This window comes from Heteronotia binoei, chromosome 11 (assembly GCF_032191835.1).
Source record: "Heteronotia binoei isolate CCM8104 ecotype False Entrance Well chromosome 11, APGP_CSIRO_Hbin_v1, whole genome shotgun sequence".
In the NCBI taxonomy this organism is placed as follows: domain Eukaryota; kingdom Metazoa; phylum Chordata; class Lepidosauria; order Squamata; family Gekkonidae; genus Heteronotia; species Heteronotia binoei.
In genome coordinates, this window is record NC_083233.1 from 75,166,429 (window position 1) to 75,187,177 (window position 20,749).

Sequence of the window (20,749 nt, forward strand, 5' to 3'; positions counted from 1 at the left end):
AGGAGATAATCCCATTTTGGTGCTTTCTGAGCTCAATGTATTACTTGTGGTTTATTGTCGCCGTTTTCAAAGCTGCTGCTTGTAACCTGTCCGTCAGGGTCCAGCAGTAAACACTTCCTCTGCTCCTAGTTTGGTGTAGTGGTTAAGTGTGCGGACTCTTATTTGGGAGAACCGGGTTTGATTCCCCACTCTTCCACTTGCAGCTGCTGGAATGACCTTGGGTCAGCCATAGTTCTTGTAGGAGTTGTCCTTGAAAGGGCAGCTTCTGGGAGAGTCCTCTCAGTCCCACCCACCTCACAGGATGTCTGTTGTGGGGGAGGAAAAGAAGACTGTGAGCCGCTCTGATTCAGAGAGAAGGGCGGGGTATAAATCTATGGTCTTCCTCTATATGTACAGTGCATTTCATTCCTTTTTCCCCTTGGAGCGTTTGGTCTGTGTTGGTCTGCAGTAGGAGAGCTAAATTCAAGTCCAGTAGCTCCTTAGAGACCAACAAATGTTTTAGGGCAGGGGTGGCCAAACTTGCTTAAAGTAAGAGCCCCATATGGAATAAATGTCAGACATCTAAGAGCCACAAGACGTGAACACAAGGTTTTGAGAGCCACAAGACATGAATGTCAGATGTTTGAGAGCCGCAAAATGCGAGGGAGGGAAGAGAGGTGGAAAGAAAGCATCTTTAAATGTATTCTCCAAGCCAGCTGATGGAGTGGTGAGGGCTTTGAGAGCCGCGCAATATGTGTGAAAGAGCCACATGTGGCTCCCGAGCCACAGTTTGGCCACCCCTGTTTTAGGGTATAAGCTTTTGGGGAGCCTTGACTCTTGAAAGCTGATACCCTGAAAATCTTACTGATCTTTAAGGTGCTCCTGAATTTAAATCTTACTTTTTGGGAGTAAATCTTAAATGATGTTAAGAGTCTGTCTGTTGGAGGCAGTTTGTTGGAGCTTTGAGCTGCTGCGTCCTTTTAGAAAACCAGTAGCTTTCCGGGCTCTTGCAGTTGCTCCGCCCCTCTCTGCTCTGACTGGTAGCAGCCCTTTCCTGTCCCTCTATATAAACGTCCCCTTCCTGTTGGCTTGTCAGGATGACAAAGCAGCCCTGTGAAACTCTGCGGCCTCTGCCCTTTTGGCTTACCTTGGGCCGTTCCTACTTCTCTCCCTGCCTCTGTCTGCAGTCTTCAGCTAGATTGGCTTTTGGCTTCTCTTGCTATCCCTGCCTGGCCTTTTAGGAGATCAGCTTTGCTTTTGAGAGCTGAGAGGTGCGCCTCTTCCTTCTCAGCGAGACATTCTTGCCCAGCTGTCTTGTTGGAGAAGGACTGACCTTGTGATGAGTGAGATCCTCTTTCTCCTTGCCTCCCTGCAGAAACACGTTAAAGAGTACAGTGAACATTTTTCAGATTTCACTTTTAACCTTCTCTTTGTTGACTTCTACACGGAGGAAACTCTGTGCATTGGGGGTGGGGTGGAGATTTGGGGACGTGCATAGGTTCACTCTATGTTAGGGAATCGATAGACACCCTGTGAGGTAGGTGGGGCTGAGAGAGCTCTCCCAGAAGTTGCCTTTCAAGGACAACTCTTGCGAGAGCTATGGCTGACCCAAGGCCATGCTAGCAGATGCAAGTGGAGGAGTGGGGAATCAAACCCGGTTCTCCCAGATAAGAGTCTGCACACTTAACCACTACACCAAACTAGGAGGAGAGGTGGTGTTCAACATGCAAGAGGAATTGCAGGGTAATTTGAATGTTCCCTCTAAGCTACAGAGTCTTGTGAGCAAAAATTCTAGTTTGGTGTAGTGGTTAAGTGTGCGGACTCTTATCTGGGAGAACTAGGTTTGATTCCCCACTCCTCCACTTGCAGCTGCTGGAATGGCCTTGGGTCAGCCATAGCTCTGGCAGAAGTTGTCCTTGAAAGGGCAGCTGCTGTGTGAGCCCTTTCAGCCCCACCCATCTCACAGGGTGTCTGTTGTGGGGGGAGAAGATATAGGAGATTGTAAGCCGCTCTGAGTCTCTGATTCAGAAAATGGTGGGGTATAAATCTGCAGTCATCTTCTATTTTGTAAGCTACTGGTGTAATGAGCTACTGGCATTAAAGTTGTGAGCTACTGCATCAATTATTGTGCTCTGGGGTCATCCTTCCTGAGCTAAGACAAAAATGTGTGAGCTGGAGGCTAAAAACCTGTGGGCTAGCTCACACTAACTAAGCTTAGAGGGAACACCATTCACCATTATGAAGCCTGGCTGGGCTTCATAATTGCCATGTGCAAATAAAGGGACGCTTTTTGAACAGTGCTCTCCAGCAGTTGCATGCTGCAAGGACGTGAGGAGCAGCAACCAAACCAGGATCTGGGAGGGACGGTGGCTCAGTGTTAGAGCATCTGCTTGGTAAGCAGAAGGTCCCAGGTTCAATCCCCGGCATCTCCAATTAAAAAGGGTCCAGGCAAATAGGTGTGAAAAACCTCCGCTTGAGACCCTGGGGAGCCGCTGCCAGTCTGAGTAGACAATACTGACTTAGATGGACCGAGGGTCTGATTCAGTAGAAGGCAGCTTCATATGTCCATGTCCATGATGCTGATCTCCGAATGCCTTGGAAGCTCTCTGGGTGACCTTGGACCAGTCACAGATTTCCAGCCTAAACTACCACACAGGTTGTTGTGGAGGATAAAATGGAGTAGAATGAGGTTGGCCATTGGGTATACCCAGGGTTTTTTTGTAGCAGAAACTCCTTTTCATATTAGGCCACACACCCCTGATGTAGCCAATCCTCCTGGAGCTTACAGGAGGCCCTGTATTAGAGCTCTGTAAGCTCTTGGATGATTGGCTACATCAGGGGTGTGTGGCCTAATATGCAAAGGAGTTCCTGCTATAAAAAAAAAGCCCTGGGTATACCCTATTGCAGGGGTGGCCAACGGTAGCTCTCCAGATGTTTTTTGCCTAAACTCCCATCATTCCCAGCCAGCATGGCCAATGGCTGGGGCTGATGTGAGTTGTAGGCAAAAGACATCTGGAGAGCTACCGTTGGCCACCCCTGCCCTATTGGGTATAAATGAAGTAACAATTTTAAAAGACCAAAAGACAACTGGCATACTGAGGGGGTCCATGGAGGTTTTTAAAGAACTGCACAGAAGACAGTTTGAGAACTGCGCTGACGTACAACGGGTGCTGTAATCCTGTGAAACTTTACTTGTCCTTCCAGTGTAAAGTGCAGTTGCTGGAACATAGGTTACTTGAGGCCAACACACAAACTGTTGAACTTTTATACCAGTCACAAGTTGTTAACCTCTGGAAAGTATGTTAGCTACTGTGAGATGACTTGTGCTTCCTCGAGCTTCTGTTCTTTTTGGCGTTGGCGGCAGAATGTACCCACATAATTCTGTGGTATAAATAACTCTTGTGTTTTGAGTTTCAGATCTGCTTTTATGGGCTTGAACCCTCTTCCTTCCCTTTGCCTTAGTGCTTAGCTTGCAAAGTGGTTGTCCCAAGAAGACAGATCCCTTCCAGGACATTCAGGAGGTGACCTCAGAGTAGCTGTTTATTGCAAAGGAACTTGAGGAACAAACTAGAAAGGGAAATAGCTGAGTTGCAAGTTATCAGAACACTCAGAACAATGGAATCCCCAGGACTTAACAGGGATATTGGTTTCTTATCTTCTGTATACATTAATTTCATACATCTGTGTTCTCACCAATCTCCCAGAAGGGCCATAAGTCCTATTTGTTTTATTTCTTATTGGGAATAATAGATTAGACTATTAGATTGGAATGTAATAAATAGTAGAATGTCATGTAATTTGGAATGGTAGATTGGAATGTATTTCTCTGGTCTGGGGACAGGGAAGATAAGTCTACACAGCCGATTGCCCCACTTTAAAGAAGATGTTGTAAGGTAGCCTCAGTGCTTGGGAGGAAACGGATGGAATGTAATGGCGGGGTCTCAGTTAATTTTTCTCAGCGTTCCGCAACAAAGGCTACATCCACCCATCAGTCTCCAATTTTGACATATTTTATTTCCTTCACTGTGTGTTCCCCGGGAATTAAATCCAAACCATATAAACTGAGCTTGTTATTTCTGTGTGGTCCTTGAATCTGTGAAACATCTTCATTTTGCTGCACGCTAATGTATAGCCCTGTGGCACAGAGTGGTAAAGTTGCAGTACCGCAGTCCAAACTCTCTACTCACGATCTGAGTTCGATCCCGGCAGAAGCTGGGTTCAGGTAGCCAGTTCAAGGTTGATTCAGCCTTCCATCCTTCCGAGTTTGGTAAAATGAGTACCCAGTTTGCTGGTGGAAAAGTGTAGATCAGGGGTGGCCAACAGTAGCTCTCCAGATGCTTTTTGCCTACAACTCCCATCAGCCCCAGCCAGCATGGCTGATGGCTGGGGTTGATGGGAGTTGTAGGCAAAAAACATCTGGAGAGCTACCGTTGGCCACCCCTGGTGTAGATGACTGGGGAAGGCAATGGCAAACCATCCCGTTAAAAAGTCTGCCGTGGAAACGTTGTGATGCAGCGTCACCCCAGAGTTGGAAACGACTGGTGCTTCCACGGGACTACCTTTACCTTTTTTAATGCATTGCTCACCTATATGTATGGACTGGTAATTTCCATGTCGCTGTATCTGAGGAAGTGTGCATGCCCATGAAAGCTTATCCTTTGACTAGAGCTTTGTTGGTCTTCAAGGAGCCGCTGGACTCTGGTTGTCCCAAGGGTTACTAACTGGCTGTGAGGAGGGATAGTGGACATGTCTCCCAGTCCACACTCCCTAGGACCCCGAGATGTTGGTGCCTGGACCCTTGGAATTTATGGTGGACTTTGGGTGTAACTTCGGAGAGCTGAAATCACTCTTGCATGTCTCTGACTTCCCTAGCTTGAATAATGGACACGGCCGCACCTCGGTGGATTGCGCCTATAAAACCGTTTATCTGCTGAAAGAACCATGCGCCTGGAATCCTGTAGGCAAATGTCACTGCAGTGGAGTAGATAATGTATACAGGTTGAGTAGGGGGAAGCAAGTAGAGCTGTGTTTGGTTTTGCGTGAACCCCCCCGGGTGACCTTGGGCCAGTCCCTGTTCTCTCCGAATTCTCTCAGCCCCATCTACCTCACAAGGTGCCTGTTGTGGGGAGGGGGAGGGAAAAGTGATTGTAAGCTGCTTTGAGACTCCTTAGGGCAGAGAAAAGCAGGATATGAAAGTCCTCTCTCTTGCTTCCTTCTGCATCACAGCTTGCTTTGTCAGGCTTGCTCAATCGCACAGGAGCTACAGAGCACAGCCTCTATGTTCTCCATTGGCTTGTCAGGCTTGCTCAATCGCACAGGAGCTACAGAGCACAGCCTCTATGTTCTCCATTGGCTGAGCCTCCTCCCCCTCCTGGTCCCCTAGGGAAGGAAGGAAAGAGCTTCTTTTGCCCAGTTCCCCAGATCTCATGGGAGAAATGCAATGAAAGCACCTTTAAGACCAACGAGTGCTAATGTTTTTTTAAAAAAATTTAGTTGTATTTGTCTGCATCCTTTATAAAGTTTATATCTCTGCTACCTAATCTTAAATAGGGACACACACGGCCCGGCCCGACATGGCCCGGCCCGAGAAGGTCTGATTTATGTCAGATCCGGCCTTCGTAACAGATGAGTTTGACACCCCTGGAAAAACGTTCCAGCAGTATCACATCCCTTCCAACAGAATGGAGTTGCTTTGTAACCAGAACGAAACAGTTTCAGTGAAGTAATACACCACCTGGAATAAAGCTTAAAAGTTTTTAAACTTATGTTAAGTGCAGGGGTACTAAATAGAGGTGATGACCGCATTTTTAACCAATGGTTTTCGGTGAGAGCCAGGCTACAGTCTTTATTCCAAGCGGCCGTTGCTATGTCCACTTAACGGTGAATTCCAGAGTTTAATTACTCCACGAGGGAGTCCTTTCTTTTGTCCGTTCTAAATTTATTTCCCGTCAGCTTCGTTTGGGTGCCCCCAAGTTCCAGTTATTACTGGAGAGAGAGAGAGAGACAGGCGTTCTGTCCTGGAACAACTTGGCTGGGTTTTCCAACCAGGTCATAACACTTCGAATGACAATACTTTTAAAAAACTGTACGCACTGTTCCTTCTGGCCGTTATCCTGCTGGTAGGTGTGTCTTCTGGTTCCTTCCATAAATGGGTTTTAATTGTATACTGGCACAGCGAGCCACTTAGTCGTTGGTAAGGAAACGCCCATTGTTCACCATTGGGTGCAGGAAGCTCGAGAAAGGTCTTGTCGTCTTCCCATGGCGAGAAGGATAACGTGGTCCCCTAGTGCGATCCCAACAGTGCTGTGAGTAAACTTGGCTCGGCGGGGGGCGTGAGCGCAGAAGACGGAAAGATGGGGTGACTTCAGCATTGAGGGTGTCAGAATGAATTCAAGGCATATAAATCTGCGAGGCGGCTGAACGAAAGAGAATTCGTAATATCCAAGGAAGGTCTGTAAGTCTCTTGCGCCAACGGGAACTCACCTGCAGTCAAAAAGACTTCAAATTTACTTTATGGTTTGTGATTTTTTAAAAAGGGGATCCTTGAGTGGTGGCCATCTTTAACTGGAGTTTAGCACACTTTGTTTCATCCCCTTCCCCCTGTGCAGATGCAGGGAGCTGGATGGCAGTGTGGTCTTTGGCGCACAAAGAGCTGGGAGAAATCCCTGGTTTTCATCAGCGTGTGTTTAGCTTTGAACCTCCACAGGGCTCTGCGGCCTGCCAAGAATTTTCTCCTTATCTTCCGCCTCCTGTTGTTCTCTTCAAGAAGGGAAGGAATTCAGATTCTTTTATTTTGTTGCTTATAGGTTAGCAGTAGACTTCTTTTTTAAAAAGCTCGGCAGCACTTTTTTGAATGGTGGTACTTCAGTCTTCAGGGGTGGCCACAGTTGCTTAACATAAGAGCCACAAAGAATAAATGTCAGATGAGACGCGAGACATGAACATCGGAAGGAAGGAAGGAAGGAAGGAAGGAAGGAAGGAAGGAAGGAAGGAAGGAAGGAAGGAAAATGGGGGAGGGAGGAGGGTGGGAGAAGTGGAAAGAAAGCTACTTTAAATTCATTCTCCAAGCCACTAGCTGGCTTGGCTTGGCGAAGTGACTTAAAGAGATAAATACCTTCTCCAAGCTGGCCGGCAGGGCAGCGAGGGCTTCAAGAGCCACACAATGTGTGTGAAAGAGCCACGTGTGGCTCCTAAGCTGCAGTTTGGCCACCCCTGTTCTAAGCACTTGTGGGGAGGGGAAAGATATTGTCCGCCACTGTTAGGGGAAGAACCAACAACATGGGATCACAGTTCATATTTAGGCAGTGCAGAAAACAAACGCTGTTATCATCTTCTTGTTACAATTCATCAGAATTTGTGAAGATGCTGCAGAACGCATTACTGATGAATTGTAACAAGAAGATGATAACCTCGAAGGAAAATGGAATACTCCTGAGGAAGTCATAGAATCATAGCATTGGAAGGGACCTCCAGGGTCATCTAGTCCATTTAATGTTTGTTTATTGTGGGAGCAAGCCAGTCCTAAACTACTTCTCTAAGGCAAAAGCCTTATCAGGGAGAACCGGGTTTGATTTCCCACTCCTCCACTTGCAGTTGTTGGAATGGCCTTGGGTTAGCCATAGCTTCCTCAAGAGTTTTCCTTGAAAGGGCAGCTTCTGTCAGAGCTCTCTCAGCCCCACTTATCTCACAGGGTGTCTTTTGTGTTGGTGCGGGGGAGGTAAGGAGATTATACGCCAATCTGAGACTTCTTTGGGTAGTGAAGGGCAGGGTATAAATCTGCAGTCTTCTTCTGAGATTTTGCTGGCAAAATGCTCTCTGCGCTGTTTATAATAAGAGCATCAGCCGTGCACGCAGAAGGTCCCAAGTTCTATCCGGACATCTTTGTCCCAAGTTCTATCCGGCTTTGGAGCACACCTTGATTTACTGTCACAAAATGACTGTATCTGAGGAAGTGTGCATGCACACAAAAGCTTATCCTTTGAATAAAAGTCTTAAAGTTGCCACTGGACTCAAACTTCTGTTCTTATCTTGATTCATAGTATAGTAGAGTTCTAGGGGACCAAGAGGGAAGCCCCGTGGCGCAGAGTGGTAAAGCCGCAGTGCTGCAGTCCAAGCTTTGCTCACGACCTGAGTTCGATCCCGGTGGAAACTGGGTTCAAGTAACCAGCTCAAGGTTAACTCAGCCTTCCGTCCTTCCGAGGTCAGTAAAATGAGTTCCCAGCTTGCTGGGGGCCAAGTGTAGATGACTGGGGAAGGCAATGGCAAACCACCCCGTAAAAAAGTCTGCCGTGGAAACGTGGCCTGCGATGTCACCCCAGAGTCGGAAATGACTGGTACTTGCACAGGGGACTACCTTGACCTTTTTGTAGGGAACCAAATGAATCTGGCTTCATGGGATGGATCTAGCCGCCAGTTATGACTACTTGAAAGTATTCATGGTTGCCTTCCGTGGAAATTAATGGGCTTTTTTTCTTCATTCCTAAATGGACCTAAGTTATTAATCTCTTAACCCTGGCTGGTCCCCACATCTTCATTGGTACTTTTTTTCTTTTGTCAACTGAACTTTTGTCTTGGGTTTTATCTCCTGTTTTTGAATTGACTTTCCTATCTCTTCCTCTTCCCTTTCCAGTGCTGAGAGTTTATTTTACTTACTATTTCTCACCTGCCGTTCCATATAAAGCACTAAAAAGAAACACCTTTGAAATAACAGTGCCACCGTCTAAAATAGGCCTGGGGTCAAATAGGGGAACAGCCTCTCTGACCTTGTTTAATTGATCATGAAAGCAATTATTAAATCAGAAGAGTTTCCGACTCCACTTCAGGAAGAACTTCCTGATTGTTAGAGTGGTTCCTCAGTGGAACAGGCTTCCTCGGGAGGTGGTGGGCTCTCCTTCCTAGATGGCCATCTGACAGCAGTGTGGATCCTGTGAGTTTAGGGGGAGGCTTTTGTGAATTTCCTGCATTGTGCAGGGGGTTGGACTAGATGACCCCAGAGGTCCCTTCCAGCTCTGTAATTCTATGAAGATAGTTTCAGAGGGCAGCTGTGTTGGTCTGTGGTAGAAGATTAATCGTCAAGTGCAGTAGCGCCTTAAATGTCTATAGGGCTGCGATCACACACTAAATAATCCCCTTTCAGGTCCCTTCCAACTCTTAGATTCTGTGATTCCCAACTAGCAGTGAGTTCACACACACCAAATAATGCACTTTCAATCCACTGTGATTTTACTGTGTGGAATGGCAAAATTCACTTGCAAACAGACACTGATATGGATTGAAACTGCGTTCTTTAGCATGTGTGAAAGTGCCCTAGATTTTGCCATTCACACAGTAAAATCCAGTTGCAAAGTGGGTTGAAAGTGCATTATTTAGTGTATGTGATCGCAGCCCAAGATACTCAGGGATCTTTGATTCTTGAAAGCTTATACTTTGGAAATATTGTTGGTCTTGGATTTGAATCTTGTTGTTTTACTATCACACCAGTATGTCCTCGGGGAGTGAATTCCACAGTCTGGGTTGCCTTCAGTCTGGGGTTAAAGGTCAGTTCCTACAGGACATCTCAGGTCCAGGTGTGTTGGTCCAGGTGGACTGTTCTTAGCATCTCTCAAGGCTAAGCTGACTACGATGTGTGGGTGGCTTGAAAGGAGGGTTGTAAGAGGGCGCTTAACGTGAGCCACAGGGAGCGTTAGATGTCATACTTTCCACGATTAGTACTGCAAAGGAATTTGGGCAGGAAAAGAGAGAAGGAGACAGTTGTGCGATCTTTCAGCAGGGGTCCCCCGCCTAGGTGAACCTATGGGCACCTTTGGAATTCTGACCCAGGGCAGTGGGAATAGTCACAAAATGGCTGCCGCAGGAGGCGGAGCAGACCACAGAATGTGAGGGTTCTATATAACCAGGGGTGGAATTCTAGCAGGAGCTCCTTTTGCATATTAGGCCACCCCCCCCCGCCCCGATGTAGCCAGTCCTCCAAGAGCTTTCAACAAAGAGCCTTGTAAGCTCTGGGAGGACTGGCTACATCAGGGGTGTGTGGCCTAATATGCAAAGGAGCTCCTGCTAGAATTCCACCCCTATAGTAGCGCCTCTTTAACATTTCAGGCAGCAGCAGCTCCATTTAACAGGATGGATGCCTATGAACATATGAAGCTGCCTTCTACTGAATCAGACCCTCAGTCCATCAAAGTCAGTATTGCCTACTCAGACTGGCAGCGGCTCTCCGGAGTCTCAAGCTGAGGTTTTTCACACCTCTCTGCCTGGACCTTTTTTAGTTGGAAACGCCGGGAATTGAACCTGGGACCTTCTGTTACCAAGCAGATGCTCTACCACTGAGCCACCATCCCTCCCTGCCTTTTAGTCTGCACAGTCAATTAGAAGCCCTCCTGGGCAAAAGCCCCACCCAGCCCCGCCCACTTTTCAAAAGCACTTGGTGGACACCAGGAAAGGTGTCCACAAACGGCCCGGCGCCCATGGGCCCTGTGTCGGGGACCTGTCTTATGGCATGCTCCCCACCTCTCAAGTCTGCTTAGAGGTCTGGGTGACCCGTTAGATTTGCTCCGGGCCTGTCTGCCTTTCACTGTCTTTGCAGAAGTCACATTTCCTCTCCTCCAAGGGCTCTTTTCCAAGCTAATAACCAGCCTGTCGTCCTTGGTTCATCCTCTGGCGTTCAGAAAAGGGGTGGGGGGGGGGGGAGGGGGAGTGAAGAATAATTTCCATAGGAACACCCAGTGTGGGAGATGATTTACAGCTCTTTCTCCGGAATGCTTGTGTTAAAACCTTGATGCGAGGATAAAAAAAATAACCCTCGGCAGTTAAGCAGTTGCCCTGAGCGGCAAACAAAACATACCAGTATTTCCGTCAGATTTCCTCAGAACCGGGGAATGAACGGTTGTAGGGCGGGCGGTGCCCTTTTCTGGGGGCAGTGTGATAGGGCTAAATTACCTTGAGGTTTGATTGGGGGGGGGGGGGAAGGAGATGTGAGAAACACAGCGAACCGAGACTGGACTGAACGGATGCTCCTTGGCTGTTTGCGTCTGCACAAGTTGGCCTCCTCTTAACGCTTTTTAAAATTGCTTTGCTTTCCCTCCTCAGAAGTCCGGTCCAGTTGCAACAGGCAAAGTACTTAAAAAAGAAAATCAGCTTTCCTGTTTTTCGGTCCCCCCCCCCCCTTGCCCTTTGCCCTCGATGTCAGCTCCAGTTGCACAATTTTTTTCTTAAAAAATGGCGCAATTGAAACAATGCTTAGAAGGAGCAAAACACTGTGTGGGAGAGATCCATGCAGGTCAAGGGAGTAACCCTTGCAGATGACTGGTAGATGTGTCGTTTGTCTTCGCTGTAATTGATTCATTAAGTGGACTAAAGCAGATATTGTGGTATCCGCCTCCACAGAGGTGATATCTTGAGACCGTTTAATTGAACTTTCATACTTAGTAATGCTTGATGTTTGAAACTTAACATTAAGCCCTGTATCAAAAGAGGAGCTAGTTCCAGCTGGCTCTTCACAGTGGCTAAAAGGCATCTCCGCTGTCGACTTGTTTGGTGGCTGTAGGTAGGCAAATGCTCTCCCTGCTGCCTACTTTGCAGGGTCGTTGTGAGAGAGCCAGTTTGGTGTAGTGGTTAAGTGTGCGGACTCTTATCTGGGAGAACCGGGTTTGATTCCCCACTCCTCCACTTGCGCCTACTGGAACGGCCTTGGGTCAGCCATAGCTCTGGCAGAGGTTGTCCTTGGAAGGGCAGCTCCTGTGAGAGCCCTCTCAGCCCCACCCACCTCACGGGGTGTCTGTTGTGGGGGAGGAAGGTAAAGGAGATTGTGAGCCGATCTGAGACTCTGAAATTTGGAGCGGAGGGTGGGATGTAAATCCAATATCATCATCATCGTAAGAACACACAAGAGGGGAGCCATGTTGGATCAGGCCAGTGCCTCCATCCAGTCCAGCACTCTGTGTCACGCAGCGGTCGAAACCCAGGTGCCCTCAGGAGGCCCAGCAGTGTTGCCAGACCTCCAGAAGCCCCCTCCCACCGTGCCCCCCCCAGCATACAGAACATCACTGCCCCAGATGTAACAAGCCATGTTGGAGCAGACCAGTGGCCCATCCCGTCTAACACTCTGTGTCACAAAGTGGCCAAAAACCAGGTGCCATCAGAAAGTCCACCAGCAGGGGCAGAACTCAAGAAGCCCTCCCCCTGTTGCTCCCCCTCCCCCCCCAAGCACCAAGAATCCAGAGCATCACTGCCCCAGACAAAGTGTTCCATGTATACCTTGTGGCTAATAGCCACCGATGGTGCTCTGCTCCATATGCTTATCCAGTCTCTCTTGAGGCTATCTGTGCTTGTAGCTGACGCCACTTCCTGAGGCAGTGAATTCCATGCGTTAATTACTCTTTGGACGAAGAAAGACTTTTATCTGTTCTAAGATAAAGTACGTGGAACGCTTTGAACCAACCTAAAGCTCAGTATAGATTTACCTGCAGCTTGTTTGTGCTAAGTTTGGTGTAGTGGTTAAGTACGTGGACTCTTATCTGGGAGAACCGGGTTTGATTCCCACTCCTCCACCTGCACCTGCTGGAATGGCCTTGGGTCAGCCATAGCTCTGGCAGAGGTTGTCCTTGAAAGGGCAGCTGCTGTGAGAGCCCTCTTAGCTCCACCCACCTCACAGGGTGTCTGTCTCCTGAGAGCCAGTTTAGTGAAGTGGTTAAGTGAGCGGACTCTTATCTGGGAGAACCGGGTTTGATTCCCCACTCCTCCACTTGCAGCTCCTGGAATGGCCTTGGGTCAGCCATAGCTCTGGCAGAGGTTGTCCTTGAAAGGGCAGCTGCTGTGAGAGCCCTCTTAGCTCCACCCACCTCACAGGGTGTCTGTCTCCTGAGAGCCAGTTTAGTGAAGTGGTTAAGTGAGCGGACTCTTATCTGGGAGAACCGGGTTTGATTCCCCACTCCTCCACTTGCAGCTCCTGGAATGGCCTTGGGTCAGCCATAGCTCTGGCAGAGGTTGTCCTTGAAAGGGCAGCTGCTGTGAGAGCCCTCTTAGCTCCACCCACCTCACAGGGTGTCTGTTGTGGGGGGAGAAGATATAGGAGATTGTAAGCCGCTCTGAGTCTCTGATTCAGAGAGAAGGGCGGGGTATAAATCTGCAGTCTTCTTCTTCTTCTTCTAAGAGTGAGCGGGCTGGTGAATTTCCGTCTGTCTACGAGAGAGAGCCATGACTCAGTGGCACAAAATGGGCTTTGCTTGCTGAGGCTCCCAGAAACTTTTCCTTGGATCTCTGCTTAAACGGCCTTGAGTCTCAGGTGCTAGGACAGACTTGTAACTGTCCCCTATATCAGAGGTGGCCAACGGTAGCTCTCCAGATGTTTTTTTTTTTGCCTACAGCTCCCATCAGCCCCAGCCAGCATGGCCAATGGCTGGGGCTGATGGGAGTTGTAGGCCAAAAAACATCCGGAGAGCTACCGTTGGCCACCCCTGCCCTAAATGATATTATACGCCTTAGGTTTCTGGATCCATTTTTGTCCAATATGACAGGCTGCTCAGGCGCTGTAAAGATTTGCTGTCTTCTGAAGGATTTGTCATCTGAAATAACTGAAAAGGTTGCTTTATTCTCGAGTTTGACAATCCAGGATCAGTTGTCCAATGTGTAGTTTGCATATGATTGTTTTTGTTATTTCTGTATCTGTTTATTTATAATTGGATATATGCCAGTAAAAAGAGCCCCGTGGCGCAGAGTGGTAAAGCTGCAGTACTACAGTCCTAAGCTCTGCTCACGACCTGAGTTCAATCCCAGTGAAAGCTGGGTTTTCAGGTAGCTGGCTCGAGGTTGACTCAGCCTTCCACCCTTCCGAGGTTGGTGAAATGAGTACCCAGCTTGCTGTGGGGGTGGGAGTGTAGATGACTGGGGAAGGCAAGGAAAAGGAAAGGTCCCCTGTGCAAGCACCAGTCGTTTCCGACTCTGGGGTGACGTTGCTTTCACGACGTTTTCACGGCAGACTTTTTTACGGGTTGGTTTGCCGTTGCCTTCCCCAGTCTTTTACACTCCCCCCCCCCCCAGCAAGCTGGGTGTTCATTTTACCGACCTCGAAAGGATGGAAGGCTGAGTCAACCTTGGACTGGCTACCTGAACCAGCTTTCACTGGGCTAGAACTCAGGTCGTGAGCAGACAGTTCAGATGACAGTACTGCAGTACTGCTGCTTTACCACTCTGCGCCACGGGGCCTGGGGAAGGCCAAAGGAAAGGAAAGGTCCCCTGTGCAAGCACCAGTCGTTTCCGACTCTTTGCTGGGGGAAGGCAAAGACAATGGTAAAAAAAAGTGTGCCATGAAAACGTTGTGAAAGCAACGTCACCCCAGAGTTGGAAACGACTGGTGCTTGCACAGGGGACTTCCTTTACTTTTATATGCCAATAAAGGCTTGTGTTTGTGTGTGACTTGGACCTGCTGGAAAACTACTGCCGGATGATCTGCAAGTCGTATTTCCACTTTTCTGTTACACTCTCTTGTGAACCACCCCCGTCTCGTGTGAAAGAAGTAAAAGGTAAAGGTAGTCCCCTCTGACTCTGGGGTGACGTTGCATCACAACGTTTTCATGGCACACTTTTTTTACCATTGCCTTTGCCTTCCCCAGTCATCACTACACTACACTTTCCCCCCCTCCAGCAAGCTGGGTCCTCCTTTTACCGACCTCGAAAGGATGGAAGGCTGAGTCAACCTTGAGCCGGCTACCTGAACCCAGCTTCCACTGGGAATCGAACTCAGGTCGTGAGCAGAGAGCTCGGACTGCAGTACTTGCAGCTTTACCACTCTTTACCATGGAGCTCCTGTGAAAGAAGTGGAACAGTGCAAATTATTTGCACAGATCTGAGTCTTAAAGGCTGGGACCGGCAGGGGTTGGGCTTGGCCCCGATCCCCATAGGAGTAGAAATAATCTTCTTTCCCATCATTCTAGAACTTGGGGTCCACTCTACGAAACCGACTGGCGCGAGATACGAAGCAGACGAAAGGAAAGCACTGCTTCACCCTAGTTATTTCGTTCATTTATACCCTGCTTTTTCCACCAAGAAGGGGGGACCCAAAGCAGTTTACATCCTTCTCCTCTCCCCCATTTTATCACCACAACAACCCTGTGAGGTTAGTCCAAGAGGGTGCGACTGGCCCAAGGTCACCCAGCGAGCTTCCAGGGTATGAGCAAGGATTTGAACCCAGGTGTCCAAGACACTAGTCCGACACTTTTCACCACTGTATTACTTCTCTTCTAGAGAGCCAGTTTGGTGTAGTGGTTAAGTCTGTGGACTCTAATCTGGGAGAACAGAGTTTGATTCCCCACTCCTACTCCGCATGCAGCCATCAGGGTGACCTTGGATCAGTCACAGTTCTCTCGGAGCTGGTTCTCTCAATCGTAGTTCTCTCGAGAGAGCCTCACCTACCTCACAGGGTGCCTGTTGTGGGGAGAGGAAGGTAAAGGAGATTGTAAGCCGCTCTGAGCGAAGGGCAGGCTATAAATCCAGTCTCCTCCTTTTCCTCTCCTCCAGAAGGATAGAGAAGATGTGGAGTGAGGCCCCGGCAGGCGTGGTAGCTGTTGGATCTAGTTTAAGATGGTTGGACTGGTCAGGTGGCCTTCCTTATCTCCACTTAGCAGAGTGCGCCTTCTGAGCTTCAGCACAACAGCGTGGCCTAAACTTACATTTACCACACTACCTTACAAATTGCACAGAGAGCCTTTCCTTCAAGTGAAAGAACCAACAATGGTCTGTTTATTTAAAGAAACATAGCATTTAAGTATAGTGGAGAGAAAGAGTTGACTGACTGTTCTAACTAGCTAGGATGGCTTCCGATTAATAGTAGGCCGTCTGCTTCATTCATTCCAGGAGAAGACACCATGCTGGTCCTCCTGGTGCATGTAGGGAAGAGAACAAAGAGGAAGGCAGTTCCCTGAGATTCCAGGGGTGGAATTCTAGCAGGAGCTCCTTTGCATATTAGGCCACACACCCCTGATGGAGCCAATCCTCCAAGAGCTTACAAAAAAGAGTCTTGTGAGCTCTTGGAGGATTGGCTCCATCAGGGGGTGTGACCTAATATGCAAAGGAGCTCTTGCTAGAATTCCATCCCGGAGATTACATTCTACCAATCAGAGAGGGCGAGTGACAGTAGACAGGAAGGAGACTGATATCACCCTATCTCTCCGTCTTGCTCTATGGTGTTTGTAGTCTTGGGTGACTGAGCAAGACACCAGTCTCTCCTATTAACAGTGATACAATAACACAGGCACTGGTGTATTAACAATGGCAAAATTCAAAACTGCACCGGTTGGATTATTACTCTCACACATAAAGTGTGTAAAGAAGCATTTAGTACAATATAAAACAATACATGCAGCAAAACATTAGAGCGCACGCCCTCTCATCGCTCCCCCGGTCCATTTTCCTTGTCAAGGTCTTAGAGGCGATGCCTTCTGCTGCTTTTTGCAGTCCGGACCTCGGGTGGAGTTGGGGGCGTCGTTCTGTACAACTTCTCTTAGAGAGAACAAAGACCGTCTTTCCTGGATTATTTACGGTTTTGTAGGAGTAACCCTTCCTCAGTCTTCTCTCAAACTGAGAGAGCCAGTTTGGTGTAGTGGTTAAGTGTGCGGACTCTTATCTGGGAGAACCGGGTTTGATTCCCCACTCCTCCACTTGCACCTGCTGGAATGGCCTTGGGTCAGCCATAGCTCTCTTATCTGGGACAACCGGGTTTGATTCCCCCCTCCTCCACTTGCAGCTGCTGGAATGGCCTTGGGTCAGCCATAGCTCTCTTATCTGGAAGAACCGGGTTTGATTCCCCACTCCTCCACTTGCAGCTGCTGGCATGGCCTTGGGTCAGCCAGAGCTCTGGCAGAGGTTGTCCTTGAAAGGGCAGCTGCTGTGAGAGTCCTCTCAGCCCCATCCACCTGTCTGTTGTGGGGGAGAGAGATAAAGGAGATTGTGAACCACTCTTGAGTGGAGGGCGGAATATAAATCCAATATCGTCGTCGTCATCTTCTTCAATGCTGCTTTTACTGGAGCCCCAGTACACAATTCATTCATGGATCAACGCATGCGTTCACAAATCTCTGCTTCTCTCTAAGAGAGGTTGTACAGAATGACGCCCCCAACTCCACCTGAGGTCCGGATTGCAAAAAGCGGTAGAAGGCAACGCCTCTAAAACCTTGACAAGGAAAACGGACTGGGGGAGCGATGAGAGGGCGTGTGTTTTGCTGCATGTATTGTTTTACATTGCACTAAATGCTTATTTACACACTTTATGTGTGAGAGTAATTCTTCTATTAACAGTAGCTGCCAGCATGTGCCTCTCTGTCTTTGGGGGCAGGGGAAGATACTGAGTTGGTGGTCTGAGAATTGCCCCGTGTTACTGATGGCACACCCATCTGAAGACCCCCTCCTTGTTGGTTAAGGCACTGGTGGCAGGCTTAGTTCTAGAGGCAGGCAGCATGGGGATATTTTGTCTTTGTGTGAAATATTTGTCTTTTAGGTGTGTTGAATCTGTGGTTTACCACCTCAGGAATCCACCTTGAAAAATCGTGAGGATTTCCTGTGCTCCCGTGGCGCAGAGTGGTAAAGCTGCAGTACTGCAGTCGGAGCCCTCTGCTCACGACCTGAGTTTGATTCCAGCGGAAGCTGGTTCAGGTAGCCGGCTCGAGGTTGACTCGGCCTTCTATCCTTCCGAGATTGGTAAAATGAGTACCCGGCTTGCTGGGGGGAAAGTGCAAAAGACTGGGGAAGGCAGTGGCAAACCAACCCGTAAAAAGGTCGGCCGTGAAAACGTTGTGAAAGCAGCGTCACCTCAGAGTCGGAAACGACTGGTGCTTGCACAGGGGACCTTTCCTTTCGTTTTGGCTTGTAGCAACCGAAACTCTTGTGTTATGCTCCTTTTGGGATGGACTGGATGTAGACGTCTGCTTGCGGACAGTCCCCATTCTTTCCCACAATCTAGTCGTCTGGGTCTATGGTTCTCTTTTCAAAGTTTAATTTAAATTTAATTTAATCTGCGATTTATATCCCGCCCTATCCCGCAAGGCAGGCTCAGGGTGGCTTACAGCATTGAGGATGTTACAATAGCAGTAAATAAAGCATATCGACAAAATTAAACTATCTCGTAAATATAAAACATAGAGATTAAAACAATTGGCTCAGCCTGAGACCACAATTCAAACAGTTGGTACAGTTTCAGCTAACTGGCACTACTTTGGCACGACTTCAGATAATTGGCACCACTTAGAACTGTAATTCGAATACTTGGCACAACTTAGGCACAGAGATAGTAAAGTTCTGGCCTTTGCAACTTCCTTTAGTCAGCTTGCAGCGACTTACGGGAAAAGAAACCTCTGGATTGCTGGGGTGGGGTACTGCACAATAAAGATTTAACGTTCGTAACAATCACCAGTCCTGGCAAAGTACTGTTGCAAGACGTCATGTCATCAGCTGGGAAATGTAGCATGTTGATCATTAAGATTAGAGGGACAGAGTCCTTCGGTTCCCACCCTTCAGGAAGAAACAGAAGGAAGGAGAAAGGACTGGGAAATGTCCCTGACCGGAAGAGTTATCCGACAGCTTTACCTGAAGTTGAGAGACTGACAAACCCAAGTAGACTTTGGCCTGTAAATGAACCCAAGCCTTGATGAATTCTGATAAACGGCATAGGTCAGGAGGCCCTTCCCCTTCCATAGGCAGCGAGGTACAAGTTCAGACGATTGGACAGATTTTGTGGATGATAGGTCTGTCATTGGTTACTAACCATAACAGCCAAATTGGGGTCTCTGTGTTCACAGAACACCTCTGGTCATAGAACCATAGAGTTGGAAGGGACCTCCAGGGTCAGCTAGTCCAACCCCCTTGGTCGCCAGCTACTGCAGAGCGGTCAGCAAATGAAGACTGTTGTTGGTGAGCCCTCATCGTGGGCTTCTCTGTAGTGTCTGGCTGGTCTCAGGACTCGCTGGATGAGCCGGTAGAGCTGCTCCTATACTCTCCTGTTGCCTGATGGAATTTTGGGTACCAGTGGGAAGGCGCACTTGCCCTTAACCTTACAAGTTCTGAAGTTTATACCCAGAATGAAACTTCGTTGTTCCTAAAGGTGCCCTTGGAACTCGAATTGAAGGAAATAACTTAGGATATAGATGTTAGAAATGAAGTATTTTACAGTGAGTTCTATCTTCCCAGGTGGTCTGTGCAACGCATCCTGCCCCACTCCTCCAAACCCATCTTTTCCATGGGGCTTTATCTTATCCAAGAGCCCCGTGGCGCAGAGTGTTAAAGCTGCAGTTCTGCAGTCCTAAGCTCTGCTCACGACCTGAGTTCGATCCCCTAGCTGGGTTTTCAGGTAGCCGGCTCGAGGTTGACTCAGCCTTCCATCCTTCCGAGGTCGGTCAAAGGAGTCCCCAGCTTGCTGGGGGGAAACGGTAGACGGCTGGGGGAGGCAACGGCAAACCACCCCGTAAAAAGTCTGCCGTGAAAAGGTTGTGAAAGCAACGTCACCACAGAGTCGGACACGACTGGTGCTTGCACAGGGGACCTTTCCTTTTCCTTATCCATTGAATCCTTTTTTTCCCAGTGACAGCTAAAGCTTCAGTCCTTGGAACTGCACCCCTGACTCGGGTGGCCCACACTAGGCTGATCTCATCAGCTAAGAAGAGGCAGGCGTGGTTCGTACTTGGATGGGAGACCATCGAGGAGTACCAGGCTTGCTATGCAGAGGCAGGCAAGGGCAGACCAACTCTGGATGTCTCTTGCTTCCAGGGGTGTCAAACTTACTTGTTATGAGGGACGGATATGACATAAATGGGACCTTGTTGGACTGGGCCATGTGTGTGCCTAGTTAAGATTAGGTAGCAAAGATATAAGAGACCCGTGGGGCAGAGTGGTAAAGCTGCAGTCCTGCAGTGCTGAGCTCTGCTCACGACCTGAGTTCGATTCAGTGTTCAGGTAGTTTTTAAAAGTATTGTCATTCGAAGTGTTATGACCTACAACGCCACTGAGGATGTTCTCCGCAGCTGAGAACGAAACGTCTGGAAGGAAAACTTTCTCCAGCAGAACACGGCACTTGAGCCCGAAAGATTCTACAAACCCTAATGATGTTACCAGCCGTGAAAACCTGAAGTCTTTGTTATGACCTGGATGGAAAACCCAGCCAAGTTGTTCCAGGACAGAACGCTTGTGTCTCTCTCTCTCTCTCTTTTCAGTAATAACTGGAACTTGGGGGCACCCAAATGAAGCTGACGGGAAATAAATTTAGAACGGACAAAAGAAAGGACTCCCTCGTGGAGTAATTAAACTCTGGAATTCACCGTTAAGTGGACATAGCAACGGCCGCTCGGAATAAAGACTGTAGCCTAGCTCTCACCGAAAACCATTGGTTAAAAATGTGGTCATCGCCTCTGTTTAGTACCCCTGCACTTAACAAAGTTACAAAACTTTTGAGCTTTATACCAGGTGGCATATTACTTCACTGAAACTGTTTCGTTCTGGTTACAAAGCAACTCCATTCTGTTGGAAGAGATGTGATACTGCTGGAACGTTTATACCAGGGATGTGGAACTCATTTGTTATGAGGGCCCGGATCTGACATAAATCAGACCTTCTCGGGCCGGGCCATGTCGGGCCGGGCTGTGTGTGTCCCTATTTAAGATTAGGTAGCAGAGATGTAAACTTTATAAAGGACGCAGACAAATACAATTAAATATTTTCTTAAAAACAACTTTAAAACATTAGCACTTGTTGGTCTTAAGGGTGCTTTCATTGCATTTCTCCCTTGGGATCTGGG